The sequence below is a fragment of the Saimiri boliviensis genome, chromosome 9 (genome assembly GCF_048565385.1).
Source record: "Saimiri boliviensis isolate mSaiBol1 chromosome 9, mSaiBol1.pri, whole genome shotgun sequence".
NCBI classification, from domain to species: Eukaryota; Metazoa; Chordata; class Mammalia; order Primates; family Cebidae; genus Saimiri; species Saimiri boliviensis.
In genome coordinates this window covers 110,520,198-110,537,024 of record NC_133457.1, presented here as the reverse complement: position 1 = coordinate 110,537,024, position 16,827 = coordinate 110,520,198, and the positions used below count along the sequence as shown (strand labels likewise).

At 43.7% G+C, this 16,827-nt stretch overlaps 1 protein-coding gene across 2 annotated transcripts in view; it reads right to left on the bottom strand.

Annotated features, from left to right (window-relative positions):
• EYA2 (EYA transcriptional coactivator and phosphatase 2) overlaps positions 1–14,430 on the bottom strand; it is a 292,955-nt gene extending 278,525 nt beyond the window's left edge. The window contains exon 1 of one of the 2 annotated variants that reach the window (XM_039479738.2): positions 14,288–14,430. The gene's annotated coding sequence lies outside the window, so the exon portion shown is untranslated. The remainder of the gene's footprint in view (positions 1–14,287) is intronic. The other variant, XM_074406621.1, reaches the window with a different exon arrangement.
• Between the last annotated feature and the right edge of the window lie 2,397 nt (positions 14,431–16,827).

Sequence of the window (16,827 nt, the reverse complement as noted above, 5' to 3'; positions counted from 1 at the left end):
CACCCCCATTGAATTACTCAAGTTTCCAATCTCCTCTTGTAGAAGGCTTCAAAGCCCACTTTCCCCCTTCTGTCTGTAACCACTGGAAACCATCACCCCTCTCCTTGCAACGGGAACACAAGAAGTTCTTTGCCATTCTAAACAGTGGCTGACAACCATTTATGAGACCTGCAAACATTTCACCACTCTTAAATCAACCCAGATGACATAATCATCATCATCATGAAACTAATGAAAACCCGAAGGAGCAGAGACTTGGACCATCTTGCCTTTCCCCATGATGAGCAGAGATCAGGAAAAAGTCCTGAGAAAGACATAAAAATGAAGCAAGCTGATTGCTCCTTGGAAGAAGTCTCAGCCTCATCTCCATGAGATTCAAGTTCTACTTTTTCCTGGAAACAATTTTTAGCATCTCTTGGCATGCTTTCCGGTCAGGAATTGGTAAAAAAAAAAAAAAAAAAAAAAAAAAAGAAAGAAAGAAAGAAAAGAAAAAGAAAATGTGCGGGAGAGAGGCTTAATGTCTTTTCACTGAAATTTCATTCCCAGGGTCTGTATCAATGATTGGGAAAGGGGTCATACACCAGGAGCCTGGAGGTGTATTTCTTGTGGTTCCTCATAGTGATTTTAAAAGTGAGATATTTCTCATAAAAATTCAGATTTTGAAAAATCGGAACACCTGGCAACATGGAGACCATTCCTGAATGGCACTTGGTGGAGTCCTTGCTGATGAATTAGTATACCTACTTCATTATTTCTTACCTGTCTGGGCTCTCTGGGTATCTATGGCTGCAGTCGTTGATTTCAGAAGTAGGCTCTGTGTACATTGAAAAGTCATTTTAAAACTATAATCATTTTGACTCTGGACATGACTGATTGACACAGAATGGCAGCTGGATTCTGAGCAAGGCCCTACCCAAACTGGCCTCATCTTCCCTGCCCTCCTTGTTCACTGGCTGCTCTCAACTCAGGACTTTTGTATTTTCTACCGCTTCTTTCTAGAATGTTCTCCCATGTTCCTTCAGCACTGTGCTCAGTGAGGCCTGCCTCCCCTGGGCATGTTCTAGTCACACCTTCTCTCGACTTTATTCTCCTTGGACTTATCATCATTTGATATTCTGTGTACTTTATAGACATATGTGTTTATTTTCTCCCTCCTACTTAACTGTGGCTCCACAAGGGAGGAGATTTTGGTCATTTTTGTTCTTGACTGCATTCCTCACATCTGGAGTAGGGCCTGGTCCCCAGCTGGTGCTCAATACATATTTTTGAATGAATGAATGAATCAGTGCAGTTTTTACACTGAAGAAGACATGGAAGTAGGAGGCACATTGGAGGAGAAAGGTGAAAGGTTGAACACCCCAGAAAGTCTGCTCACCTCTCCACTGGAAACCACGTAGATGCTTCTAGAGAAAAACACAGTTTCCTCAATATAGAAAAGGGAACAAGAAATAAAATGAAAATCATTAAACTAGAGCCTAGAGCTGATGTCAGTTTGATAGGCAATCGCTCCAGGGTCACATTTTTTTTTTTTTTTTTTTTTTTTTTTTTGAGATGGAGTCTCCCTCTGTCACCCAGGCTGGAGGACAGTAACACCATCTCGGCTCACTGCAACCTCTGCCTCCTGGGCTCAAGCAACTCTCCTGCCTCAGTCTCCTGAGTAACTGAGACTACAAGCGTAGGCCACCACACCTGGCTAATTTTTCTATTTTTAGTAGACATGGGGTTTCACCATGTTGGCCAGGCTGGTTTTGAACTCTTGACCTTAAGCAATCGGCCCACTTTGGCCTCCCAAAGTGCTGGGATTACAGGTGTGATCCAGCACACCTGGCCTCAGGCTTATTTTTATGTGTTCCTCTCTACCTCTGACCCATGCCACCCAAGATCCCTCACTCATCTTGAAACAGGGCGGGGAGTCCCCACTCTGCCACGGACTGGCCATGTGGCCACAGACAAGACCCTCCCACAGGCTACTGCTTCCTCACCTGGACAGATTCTTAACACCAATGGATCTGACTTCTAGGCTGTCTGTTGAGGACCTAGCTTGGTAACTTCTCTTGTGGAGATGTAGAAAGCTCGTCTCTTTGGCTCAGTCCTAAGGCTTCTGGAACAACCTGAGCTATTTTCCAGCTTGAGCCTCACAGCTCAGGTGGTTTCCCCATCTCTTTCACTCCAAACTATACGAATCTGCATTTGTGCCCTGCAGGAAGATGTGATTTCTAATTTTTCTTCCACAAGTTATAATTAGTTTTTAACAATCATTGTGTGTGTGTGTGTGGGGGGGGTGGTCTTTGATGCATTTGTTATGCAGATTCTGTTATTTTCATGTCATCAATGGGGAAACTGAGGCTGGAAGAGGGGAAGGAAGCCCAAGGCTAGTAAGTGGTAGACTGTGGATTTGCACGTGGAGAGACTGGCTTCTGTACTATACTGTACCCTAGTGTTAATGGAATACACAAATACATCCTTGTAAGAAACGGAAAAATTATAACTGAGATTTAACATCACTTTTAATCTCCTCTCATGCCTGTTCTTAATAACTCATTGTACAAGTAAGTGGGGTCAAAGAGTTTAATTTTTTTCTATGGTGGTTAAAAAATCAGGGAAGTCAGGGGTTATGAAGACAAACTCTAGAACTATACTCCCACATACAAAGCCTAGCTCTACCCTATCATTTGCTGGGTGACCTTGAACACGTCACTTAACCTCTCTGTGTCTTACTTTTTTCATTTAAAATGGTAATAGTAACTACTTTTGTTGTAGAATTATTGCGAAGAATAAATGAGTTAATGCTTATAATCTATTGAAACAGATCCTGGCATAGAGTTCGCACTGGGAGATTATTTTTATCAGCATTATAGTCATCCAAAAGTTATTCTTCTTCCAAAGATACAAGACAGACTAGATGTGCCCAGACACTAGTGTGCTCTGAGATGACTTTACTGATGTCCCTAAGGTACTGCATTTGTTTCATTTTATTCCGCTGAAAAGAGAGCACAGAATTGCAGTTCTGATTAGTAAAAGGTTCTGGGTATTTGGATGGAATTTGTTGCAGGCAGCCTGTGGGGATGAGATTTAGAACTAAAATATTTTATTTTAAATGAATAGATCACAGGGAAAACTTCATACCATCAGATTCACGTTTCTGAAACTTCCCTCATGCACTCTGCCATGGCTGCGTGCCCCTTTGCTATTAATTACTTGACGGAGTTGGTTTTTAAATCATTTTTGTCTTAAGCAGTAAAAGTTGTGAAACCATTTGTTTGAATGCTTTTTTATATCTTTTCCAAATGCATAAGATAAAGACAGAACTCTAAAGAAAAAAAAATTCATGTACGTTTCAAGTTAATGTGGAAAGGGTGCATATACCATTAGAAAGAAGTCTGCCCTTCAGAGACCAGGAGATTCTTCCAGAATGTCTAAAGTCCCCAAATGGTAGCTACCTGAAGAACAGTAAGGAGTGTGCCCAGGGCAAGTAACTTTCATTTTCACACCTTTCTTTGAGTACTCCCGGGAGTGGGTCCAATTCCACTGCACCCTCAGAATTCCAGTGTCATTTTATTTAAAGTTGTATAACAAGTCCGATATAGAAGGTGTCTGCTCCATGGACTGATGAAGAGACTGGGGCTTGGCGGGCTCTTGTGATCTGCCCAAAGATACACAGCAGGTTGGTGATAGAGGAGATTCCCATAGTCCCTCCAGTAGCTGCCCAGCCTCGGACAACTCTGTCCTGTGGTCCTACATCATAGCCAAGGGCCTGGTCTGGTCTGAGGAGGAAGTCACTTCATTCTGGTTGGCAAGAAATGGCAGAGATTCTTGAAGGATTTCATCCAGAAAAGGATTTTGCAACCCACTTAGGTTACTTTTTCCATTTGCTGTTCAAGAAAAAATCCACTGGTTCTCAATGGAATGTGGAATAAAAGGCCACAAAAACTCAGGCTCATTGAGAATGAAGGATGCTATTGAAGCATAAGAATAGATCATAAATAACTGGTTGGTCAGGGAAGTCTCTCGAGGCCACCATGATTGTTTGTGACCTTGTTCCAGGAGGGCTGCAGGTCATGTGGCACAACAGGCCCATGCTTTAGGTCAGACAGACCTGGAAAGGAATGCCACCGGACAGCTACCTGATCTGTCCGAGTCTCAGTTTCCACATTTGTTAAATGGACACATCTATATCACGGAGTTTTTTTTTTTTTTTTTTTTTTTTTTAAATAAACTTAATTAAAGTGTCTCGTGTCTGGCACATAATAACTCCTGTGAGCTGTTTTTATGTCTCCTTCCTTCCTCCTCCATTCTCTTCCCTAAATACTGAGATTTCTTTTTTATTTATAGCTCTCAGAGGCATACCTGTATACTTTAATTTTTCAAAGTTCCAGAAGTCAGGGTAAGTTTCATTCATTAGATAATAGCAGAAGATTAAAATATCCATGGGGATAGTGAACCCTTCCAGACTCCCACCAACACTTTATGCAATAGGTGGACTGTGTCTGTTTTATGAATAGGGAAACTGAGGCAGAGTTAGGCCCTAAACCCAGAAATTTGGGCTCCCCATTCTGGCCTCCCAGTGATATACTCCACTATCTGTAAAACCTGGTGAAGAGGACAATGTTACAACTTAGACTAAGTTTGTTCGTATAGCATATCATATCTGGAAGGTTCTGAGTGGGCACCATTCAAAGCCAGGTGAGAAGGGGCCATGCGCCTTTGGCAGGATCAGGTAGTAGGAGAAAAATGAGAAATATTTTGTTTTTCTTTTTCAATTCATTAAGGCTTGTTGAGGGGAGCAAGAACCTCATTTTTTTCCTTCCCATTACTTCCCTTTTATTTTAGGGGAAACGTGCATTTCAAAGACTACTCAATAGCAGCGTTGAAGTCTCAAGTTCAATCACAATGTCCCCATTGTGGCTGGGGACTCCCTGGCCTTTAAGCTTGGGTTATAAAAATTTGGTCTGAGCCCAAAGTCTGGCTTTAATAGAATATTTTAATTTTGTTTAATGAATATTATTTTAAATCTGTTTGGCAGTTTTAAAATGTGTTCTTTTATTTTTAAATTAAAATTTACTAATGTTCAGTGCGTTCTTGGGGGTGGGGGTACAGCAAGAAATGGGGGTGATAATAATACAAGCTACCATTTATTGAGTGCTTACTATGTGCCAAACACGCTGCTCTGCACTCTGTGTGTGCCAGCCGCTCTTTTAAGCCTCCTAACCACCCCAGGAACAGTAACTGCTGTCTCCAATGTCTGGGAAGCTGAGAGGGTCAGACCCCTGCCCGAGATGGCAGTCCGTGAGTGGCGGACTGACTCAGGCTCAGACCAGAGCTGCTTGAGTCCAGGGCCTGTGCTATTGACCACTGCTGGACATTTTCTTGACACATAAAAGGACTCAACTGATCAACAGCTTATAGATACCGTACTGACCCAGGGTGTGGTTCCCCAAAATCTGAATAGCTAGCTTATCGAACATTCAGTGTAGGCAGGCAGTGTAGCAAAGTTAAATGTTTTCCATGTATTGCCTCATTTATATTCTCACAACGGCCCTATGAAAGTTATTTTATTATTGTTGTTACTATTATCATTATCATCCCAAAGAGTCTAAGTAATTTGCTTCGGGTCAAATTCATAAATAATAATAATAGCCGTAGCTGACACTGATATAATTCATACCACTTGCCAGGCAGAGTTCCAAACACTTCTTATTTATTAACTCGATCTCCATGATAGCTTTCTGAGGAAGGTGCATTATTATTCACGCTGCTTTACAGATGAAGAAACCGAGGCACCAAAAAGTCTGATGACTTGCCCCAAGTAAAATGCAGGAGTAGGTCAGCACTGAGAGAAACTGCAACCTGAGCCGCCTGGCTCCCGCGCTCATCCTCTCAATCTCAAGGCTGAAAGTCAGCACCCAGGCTTAAGTTCAGGAAGTCTGATTCTCCGCATTCCTCCTCATTCTGCACCACTTACTGAGAGAAGCAGAGAGCTGCTGTCAGCCTGAGCGAGCCTGGGGCTCACATGCCTCATGCAGTTTTAGGTGCAGAAGCCGGGGCATTGCTTTTGCTGAACCAGGCATGGCTTCTGTGGGTGAGGGTCTACCGAGGGAGGTGTTGTTGGAACATTAGAAAGCTCAAAAAGTTCTATCAACACCTTCTACACCCTCAGGAAAGAAGGGCCATGGGATACTGGTGGGAACACACTGGGATCCTCCTACCGGAGATGCTGGATTGGTCCTTCTCACCTCTGGCTCTCCAATAAATAGCCCAGAACACAGCTAATTAAGTGTTGTTAAGTAAATGGATGAAGGCATCAAGGCACTTAGAATTTTTCCGCGTCACTGTGCAATGTGGCAAGCACATCGGAAACACTGGATAAATAATAAATCATTGAAATGGTATATGAAATGCCCCAAGTCCATGGCAGTTCTGGTCTACAAAGATTGTCTTGTCATATCGCAATAGCTTAGAAGTCAGAAATTTTCTCCATAAAGGGCCAGGCCGTATGGTCTCTTAGTAGCTGTTGAACTCTGCGGTTACAGGGCAAAAGCAGCCGTGGGCAATGGCTTAGGCCACTAACTGCAGTGATGCCGCGACTACTTCCATATCCAGCTCGAAACATTCATTCATTTCTATAAAAGCAGGTTCAAAATCTCGTGAGAATCTGCTGATGTCTCTCACTTTCTCAACCTGATTTTTCTACCTGACCATTGATAAATATCTATAAGGCAATGAAAGTAGAGAATGACTTTAAAGGGAACTTCTTGTTATGCCAAGGGAGCAGGTTGGATATCCTAGTGGTTAGGAATCAGAACTGGGTTTAATCCTGGCTCTGACACAAGCCATGTGACCCTGGACAAGTTACTTCCCAGACTCACTTTCCACATCTGTAAAATAGGAATTATCGTAGCAGCACATTCCATTTACTGCTATTTGGAGTCAAAACATATAAAGTATTTCCACAGCACAGTTCCTGGCACATAATAAGTATTCAATAAAACTTGTGATTCCCAAACAAGTCTTACAACTCTGTTTTTCAAAAAAACAAAAGAAAATCCCCGAAACTAATTCACTAAAAACAAGCACAAAGGAATGACAGTAAGGCCACATGTAGCTATTTTCAAAATTGGGTTCCTCAAGGCACTCCGGGGGTCCCATGGTGTTAGAAAAATTCTCCACTTTAGATGAAACCACCAGCAATCCCTGCCACCTCTCTGTGCTTATCCCCCACCAGAAAAAAAAAAGCCCGATTCTGTGTCCTTTTATCACTTTGTCTTTCTTGTGGGTGCCTGAGCAATGCAGAGACGTTATGGGCGTTTTAGACATTTGCTGAGTTTAAGGCATTCTTTCTCCCCTCCTGCCCACCTTCTCTCCACACCCCAGACATTAACTTCTCCAGGGAGTATGGTCTATTTAGCAAGAGAAGGGCACTGGTCAGCTTGGGCTCATCGCGGACCGGAGGTGAATCATCTTCAGGCCTCCAATCTTTTTCAAGTCTGGATGGGGCTAAAACTCTGTCGACAACATATGCACGAGTCACAACTCGTTACACCACATGACACCTGCCGAGCAGCGGAGGCCTCCCTCTACTCCAGGAGTCACACAAAAGGTGAGAGGTGCACGATCCTCCTCTGGGCTCCTTCCTCTCCACCTCCTTCCGAACCAAGAGGGACATGCAGACCTTTGCTGGAGAGATCAATGTTTCTAGAACACCCTGAAACAAAAGTCCTGATATGTGCAAATAATACACACCCACAAAAGAAAATAACCTCTTTGCGCTGACACCCTGTCTCTCTGAAGAGAGGGTTTTCTCCCTACGTAGAATTTCCATCAGCACCTGGGTTGGTACCAAACTCAGGAAGCAGTGGACACGCTCTCCGACTCTGTATTCCAGGGAGCTGCCAATCAGTAAAGATGCAGAGGTGTTTCCTTGCATCTTAAATGCTGGGAAACATAGTAGGAACAAAAAGTTGTTTTGGAAACCATGAATACCTTAATCCACAAAGTGACTATAGGGAGGGAATGGGAGGTGAAGAAACTGACCAGAAGGAGCATTTTCATTTCATTTCATTTTCAGCCTCTGATTTCTGCATATGCAAGTACCAGGTAAGAAACATCTGCTTTGGAGTAAGGAATGGCCCCCAGAAGCTGCTTTTTCTCTGAAACTATGAGAGGGAGCCATGGGGAGTGGACCAGAATGTCAGGCTTCCCATCTCCCTTTACTACAAGGACACCTTCAGAACCCAAATCAATTTGAGATCTTTTAACCATGGGCTCAGAAACCCACTTTTTGTGTCCACTTCAACCACACACGTCTAACAGGCAGGAATTTAGAGTTGGCCGAGGTAACGAGAACTAGTGGTTGTCACCCTGTTTTGGTGACCTTCATCGGGCTTATTTATGCGCTTCAAGCTCATGACCTAATACATGTTGGTTTGGCTTCTCTTCTCATAATAGCAGCCTGTAAAAAGCTTTTGAGAATTCCCCGTGTTTTCTCATTTTGGGTCAAGAAAATAAAATCGATATCTAAGTAACCTTAAAAAAATGGCCTGCACAATCTAAAAATTTGGCATGTTTCCACTAGGACTAAGGATATCTCTAAAAGCCTCAAAGATCATCAAAATGAAGTCCAACATTTGCCGTTTTTAAGGTGAGATAGTAACAGAGTATGTGAGAATTAGCTAAGAGGAGCTTTTTGACATAAGTCAAACAATGACATTTAAAACTCACGTTAAAGCAATCACTGTGTGGAATTTTTCCGTGTTTTTCTCATTTCTTAAACAGAAGTGTATATGTTTTCAGCATAGTTTCTTGGTGCAATTTTCTTTCTTGACAAACCCACATCTTACCGTGAAACCCAAAGTATGCACGCTGCAGAAACAATAATGGTTGAAACAGACCCGGCTGTCTCTGGCATGATATTCCTTTGCAAAATTAAAATGTCTTTTGGCTAATACACTGTATATTTCAGTTATGAAAGACTGTTCTTGGGAGATGAATAGAAAAGAAAGGGGAGCTGACAGATTTAGCTGATGCGAGACAAAAATAAGTTCCCGTGTACAGTAGTCAAACCCTCCAGTTCCTCATTCTTTGGGGAAAAATATGTTGATTTTATCATTTTTCCCTTAGTTACATTTGCCGAGAGTTGACAGTTCTCCTCGGAATGACTGCAAGTAGATATGTGCGTATCTGTTACATCTGGGAACACAGACGTTTAGAAAATGTAACTTTATTAGATACTCAAAAGGAAAAGCGAAGAAGGAAGTCCAACTTGAAATTACACACATTTTCATGTTACTGACACAAAACTATGGATACTAAATGACAAAAGAGTTTCTAACCTCTATGACATACTTTGTTCATTTTTAAAGATGTTTAAATTGGCATTGTGGCATATCTAAGTTCCTGTTTTACATTTCTGCGTACATCTGAAGGCAGAGGCAGACTTTTCAAAAATGCACGAGCAGGCACATCTGTGTTCTGACTACTATCATCCAAAGGCGATGACAGCGCTGACGAAGCCCCGGATCCTGCCAAATTTTGTCCCAAAGACGTGTCTCTCAGCCCCCACTGACCCACAGCCTGCTGGTTCCAGATTGAGGCAACCAGTGGCCTCCCTTAACGTTCAAAGAGGCAAAGATAAATCATTCCAGCTACCTGACTCTCCGCACCACCTGTTCCAAATTATTCTATGCTCTCCAAACGTAACCCCGAAACAACACCCACCCACAGTGATCCAGCACCTTCCAGTAAACTTGACTTGGGCTGTGTCATCCGTAATGTTTTAGGGCCTTTCCACTGCCGGTAAGTTTATTGACTCTTTTTAGGACCTGAAAGGCGTAGCGTTAGTATCGAAGAAATAAATCAAATTAGGCCTTAAATAAAGGGTCATTTTCCTTTACAGAACCATACCCAACCTGCAAAGGATCATGGCTCACACAGGTTTGTATTTGTGTTTCTAAATATTTAATATGATTTTGTTTTCCCATTTCAAACGACCGTGGCGAAAAAAACGTCAGGGCAGGTTCAGAAAATAACTGTGCTCTGCGCATTTAAAACCATCCAAATTCAGCGTCTGCCTCCAAAGGAAATGATAGCAGAAACGTTTTGAGCCAGAGCTTGTATTGCACGTGGATGAGGCATGTTCTGCAGAGAAGTGAAAGCCTCGATTTCGTTTTCACTCAGTCTGGTCCGGCATTGGTCATCTGACCCGTGACTCAGTTTCCTTGTTAACAAAGTTGGAACGATGATAATAGTACTCAAAGGGTCTCGGCAAGAATCCACTTTAAAAATACACGTAAAGCCTTGACTGTGGGCCTGGCAAACCAGTTCTCAATAAACAGCAGCTATTTTCATCACTACTATTAAACAGAAGGATATGATTTGCAAGTCAGAGAAATGACAAAGGAAGTCAATAGTATGAAAATGAACAAAAAGAAAAATGTAATGAAAATAAATGTACAAGCCTGTGGCTTCCTACATGCCCTCCCCTCTAAATACACCTGGCAGGTACCTTGAAACTGATTTTAAATCGCATGCCATAAAGAACAAGCTCCTGTCCCTGTAATTCAGTTCCAATGACACAAATGGGTCTGCAGCCTTACTCACTGTCACATCAAGTATTTGCTACCTGACGGAGGGGATTTATCCTCCTCGGACTAGAAAAGGGTGTTAGTCAAACACCATTAGGCCAGTTACGACCTTCAAACACTGAAAATGAAGCATTGTCTCCAGTGAATTCTCTGCTAATTGTTTTCTTAATAGAATCTTCTTTTTTCTTTGTATATTTAGGACTGTTTGAACTGCCACAAATGATACGGAGGAGAAGTGGGCCATTCAGGAAGCTGTTGTGATTCCGGGAGCTAGAGATAGGGAAGAGGGTTGGGAGTGAGTGAGGAATTGTGGGGTGTGTGTCTGTGTGTGTGTGTGTGTGTTTTCTGTCAACAGGCTGTGTTTTCTCAAGTCTGGGATTAATTCTCTGTAAAGAGATTCCTTCTGAGCAAAGTCTACCAACTCCTTTTTCAGAACAGTTAGCTAACTAAACAAAAACAACCAAACAACAACAACAACTACAAAATGGTTCCTTCCACGAACAAAACCCAGTCTTAGCAACAGTCAGAAAGTCCAGCCTTTGGAGGTAACAGACTAACCACCTCCTTCGCCACCACAAACCTCACAGATAAGGGAAATCACATCATTAGGCGAATTCTCCCTTTATCAAAAGTCTTTGGGGCAGCAGGTTCTCCTTTCTCCCAAGGAATTTGTCAGGCCAGGCAGTCTTTATTTTCATCTTGAACCCAGCTGGGAAGCAGTGATGTTTTTACCCTGCCACACATGTGCCACCAATCCTTCTACCCAAGCCTTTGTGCACTAACACACAGCACACACCTATGACCTGAAGACCCTGCCTAATACTTGTAATTTATTCTCCCCCGAGCATCTTGGTGTGAAGGAGGTCTGCCCAGCAAAGACAAAACCCTACTCCAGTCACAACTTCCACTCTTCCTCACTGAGAAGATATGTGCGTGGATATTTAGGAACAAATGTGTCTAAAAAGTACCTCCAGTTCCTTCATTTTTCTCCAGACAGCCACAGGCTCTCTTCTCTCTCTGCCCAGAAAGGCATCTGTCATAAGCGGCTGGGAACCTCACTTATTCACCATTACGGCCTGTGATTTTATTATACAAGGAGTTTATTGCTGGCCTAATTACTTTCAAACTGGGCATTCCAGCTGAGGACACCTAAAAAACATCTGGTGGAAGGAGCGAGAATGAGTTTTCACTCTGAGCTGGTTACGGTTGGATTTCTGCATAACTCTGGTCTCCTGCGCCCGACACAAGTTGTCTTTGGAAAAGTAACTGAAAAAATAAGGAAACGGTTTCTTCTTTGTGGGAAAGGAGTCATCTTGTCATGGAGGATCCAAAAACGTCTTAAAGTGGATGTGCTTGGACTGTGTATATTTTTTTTCACAAACGGCTGGGGTCTCCATAGCTTGCTCACCCTAATTCAAAATGTGCTTAGCTATACCACAGAGCCTTTTTGCTGAGGGCTTTCCCATTCTCCCAACAGCAGCTAGCATTTTATCAATTTATCCATCTGGAACAAGGCTTGCAATCTCTTACACGCAATTTAAAGCAGAAGTAATACTGCATATTTGAAACAGTGATGTCTTGGGCATTTTTGCCAAATGGTAATCCTATAACAATTCAACAAATCATACCTCTTTATGATGTGTTTAATACAACACAAAAGACAAGAAAAGATTCTAAGCCTTATGGCAATTAAAATTTTAAAAAAACTTAAAAGTACTGAGATACACATTTTATTTTATTTTATATTTCCTTTAGTTTTTTGGGCAAGTGATTTATGTGTTTATAGAGTATTCTTATACACGTGGTCACTACACCAGGTGAGCTATTTTAAGACAGAAAAGAAAAATGCCCATTCCTTTAAGATGCAATAGTGAATAATATTGTGAAGCGAAAGTTACAAAAGAATGGAGACATATAAACTGCTTTCAAGTTAAAAAAAGTTCAGGCTCTTTTGGACCTAACCACATTGGTCTTTTCACAATGGTGAAAGTTAGAATTCCCTCTAAAGGCAAGGAGATTTTTTTAATACAAACATTTAACGCCTAGTCAAAAGCAAGATTCAAACCACTATCATTTGTTATTTGTTATATAAATTATTGAAGAACATATCCCCGTGTGAGAGCGTCTAAATGCAAGGACAGGTAAAGGAAGGAGTTTAAGGTGATAAAGAAAGAAAAGTGAAAAAAAAAATGAACATTTATTTCTCGACTAAAATTGTGAAAGATTCTTTCACAAAAATTATTTTGAAAAAGAGCTTCTCTCTCTCCCTCCCCCTTCTCTTTCTCTGTATACTTTTTATTTTTTATTTCTTGTAAGCAGGATGGTCCTATGTGTATGTTAGTTTGTAACAAATGGGTCATAGTCTGGGAAGGTGTTATTAGTTCTTTATCGATTATGGTCATAGACATTTCACTCAATTAAGAAACGACTCATGAAATCAATAGATTCGGCTTGAAATACAGTTGTCCACTGGCTATAATTTCCTTTGTAAGGGATCTCCCTAACTCAAACATAATTCAGCGCTCACATTCTTACATGATGTTTGTAAATCATCCTCCTGCCCCTCCGCCCTCGCTAACAGCTAAACTTGGATGTTCACCTCTTCCACTGCACCTCGTAATTAAAAGGTACCTTTTACCCGGAGTGATTGATACCTCCACGTTATATTTTAAAAAGTAATTTAAGATTACATAGCATTTCGGGGAAGGAGAAAGGAAAAGAAAAAGGGTATCCACAAAACTGCAGCATCGTCTTGCTTTTTAAAAAGAATTCAGAACGCAGTAGGGTGCACGCTGTCAACTCTTAGCCTCGGCTTTGGGGGAGTAAGAATCTCGCACTGTAAAAGGCGCTTCCAGTTCAACAGCTGAGAAAAGCGCACAGAGAATTTTGCTATGGGAGTACGTTCATCAGTCACGCTTTCCTAGTATTCCTTGAGCCTATACACTATTTATTTGGAGAGGGGAGAGGCAGGAATATATTGCAAGAGCTTGGGCCAGCACGGCCGTTTAACCTCCAGACCGCAGAACTAAAAAGCAATTCCATTTCCCACTTTCTCCCATTACAACAAAACCCTTGCCTCCTTCTGAAAACTCTTCGGATGTAAACTTTTGTAAGTTTCAACTCTACCCGCAGCAGGCGCCAGGATTCCCTGCCCTGGTTCAAAGCCCCAGACCTGGACCACAGTGGGCCAAGTGCAAACGGACTTTTGAAAAGAAATGTATTAATAGCTAGAAGGCAAAGACTCAGCGGGCCGTTTCAGCCCCATCCCGGCATTCCAGCGGTTGGCTCTGCTTCTTAGTTACCCCATAAACACTACCTGAGCCCTTGAGTTTGTGGACTAGGGGAGCGCCCCTCATCGCGAACCTTCTGGACCGCAAATCGAACCAAACGCCGAGGACCCAGCCGCGTCTACACCGCCTGCGCGCCATGCACTTGTCCCGCGCGCGGGAGAGCAAACTTCAGGGTCGTTACCCCAAAGCGCAAGGGGACACTGGGGCCCAGAGCCTGGGAGAGACGTTCCGGAGAGGGGCTCCGCTGCTGTTCCCTCTGGCCTTGTGCCTGCGTGGCCCTGGGAGGCCCGCGCGACCCAGAACGCCCCGACAGCTGCGGAGGCCCCGCTCGGCGAGTGCCGGAAAGAGGCGCAGGGCGAGGGGGTGCCGGCGAATCCCGGCGGGCGGCCTGGGGTGGGCGCCGCGGGCGGTACTCACCGCGCGCAGTGGAGAGGGCGCCCCGACGCGGTGCAGGCGGGCGGGTGCGGGTCCGACGAGGCCGGGCTGACTGCGGCGGGCACGTTGCTGTCTCTGCCGCTGCCGCTGCCGCTGCCTCCGCCTCCTGGGCTGCCGCGGCTGCTGCCTGCGCGGGGAGGACCGGCCCCTTCCCCTCCCTGGGCCGGGCCCTCCCTCTGCCCCCGCCCGGGTCCCCGCGCCGCTGCGTGGGCGCGTGGGGGCGCCGAGGCGCGACGCTGGGCTCCGCGGGCGCACACCCCCGGCGGCTGGACGCGGGGCGCGGGGCTCCGGACCTGCAGCTGCCGCCGCCGCGCCGCTTCCTGCGCCTGCAGCAGAGCAGAGCGCGCTGGCTCCCGCCGGTCCTGGAGGCCAGGGCCCAGCCTCCTCCCCACCCACCGGCACCCTGCACCTCCTCCCTCCCCGGGGCAGCACATCCTTCCTTAAAGCCACGCACGACCCCTGCGAAAGGAACGACTGCTCGGAGAAGACCTCGACAATGACACTAACATTCATTCACTCGACCACCCATTCATTCATTCAAACCATATTGAGCATCTATGGTGCCAGATACTGCTTCTGGGATTAAGACTAGTTTTCTGCCCTCCCAGAACTTACATTCACATGGAGAGATAAACCACAAACGACCAAGTAAAGAAGCAAGACAGTTTCAGAAAGTTACAGTTACTATGAAGGATATCTATCTATCTATATCTATCTATCTATCTATCTATCTATCTATCTATCTATCTGCTGCTGAGGGGTGGGGGGAGGCGGTGATTTTAGCTAGAGCAGTCAGGGAAGACTTCGCTGAGAAGGTGACTTCTGAATGATGAGGAAGTGCCACTGATGTGGTATTTAGGTGAGAAAGGTTCAGGGATCTCCTCTGTGTTTCACCCATTTTACAGCTAAGGAAACGGAGGTCTCGAAAGCTTAACTGGATTAGGGAAAGTCAGAGGTATAACCCCTTTCACCTAGATGCCCAAATCAAGGCGCCCGGCTTACACCATCCTCTTGTAGCACCCCTCTTTTAGTCCCCCTGACAATAAACTATGTTAATTGGAGACTATGCAGCCTTTCCTACCCCGTCACCCACTCTCTCATGTCTATGAATTCCACTGTGGGATACCCAGGGGGCTTCAATCCAAAAGCAATATCAACCACTGTCATTTGTTAAGTGTAGTGAAAGGGCGCTCAGGTGAATTTGAATTTCAGAGAAATGAGGCATCAGTTGCAGTATATGTCTTATGCGTTCGGTTGTATATATTTATATTTAAAAATTATTTACTGCTTCTCTGAGATTCCAATTTAATTTTTATTTGTGTTTTTATTTGCAACCTTAAGTTCATCCAATGTGTCCAGCTCTTCCTTACCACATGTAATCCCCAAGAGAGACTCCGAGGTAGCTGCTGTTAGCACACTCTTTTCACAAATGAGCTGTTCCAAGCTTAAAGAAGGAAGAAAGTGTCTGAGCCAGAAATGAAATTCAGGCCCGGCTGACTCCAAAGTCCTTGCTCTTGAGCTGTAACAGTCTTCAATTCCAGTTGTAAGGTCACAGGGAAACTGATGAAGGTTAAGTTCTTGGGCCCCTCACTTGTTGGGACCCCTTTCTGAGCCCCTGAGAGGGACTTAGAGTGTTCAGATGGTGATTTGTTGGTGTAAAGTTTACAAAATTCCTTTGCCTCAGGCATTTGGCTGCAGGCAGTAGGGATTGCTCTCTTTCCTCTCACTCCGATTCCCCACCCCCAACTTGCCCTTCAGCAGGATGGTACGGAGTGGCCGCTGGTATTTTGGGGGAAAGTTGAGTTGGGAATTTTGTGATGTTTGTGGTATTTCTCAGCTTCTTAAATTTTGAATTTGTTGTGATTTCTTTTCTGAATTTAAAGAAATGATCATTTTCTTATCTAATCTTGGATTCATAATTTTGTATTCTTTTTCTAGAATAGGGACTTCAAACTGTACGTATATCAGGACTTACCATTCCTGGACCCACCTCTGGTCATAGCTTATTCCCCTCTCTACGCCCCAAACTTTAGACAGAAGCAAATGTATTCCGTAAACATGGTTGTTCTCCTCCTGTGAGCCTGCCAAGCAATGGGCCTGTTGCTGTAGGCTTGGAGATGGCTCCTGCTCCTGGCTTCTAGAAGCAGAATGCACATGTGTCCTTGGTCTTGATTGTCTCATTGCTAAAGTGAAGGTAACAGTACTCATCTTACACTATTGTTGTGAAAATCTACTGAGCTCATGCTCATAAAACACTTTCTACTATGACTGCAGCTGGCACCAGCAATTGCTCAACAAATATTATTACTGTACACACAGCTTCACCTCCCACAGTATCTTTGCTAAGTGCTCCAAGCCATTATAAATTGAGCATCTTAATGACCTCCAGAGGTGTTTAATTTGTCTTGGCCTGTGGACTTTAATTTTTTTTCTAAAGAAATAAACTGGAATAGGAAATACCAAGTGGACTGTATGTGACAAGAAAATATATATATATATATATATATGTATATGTATACATA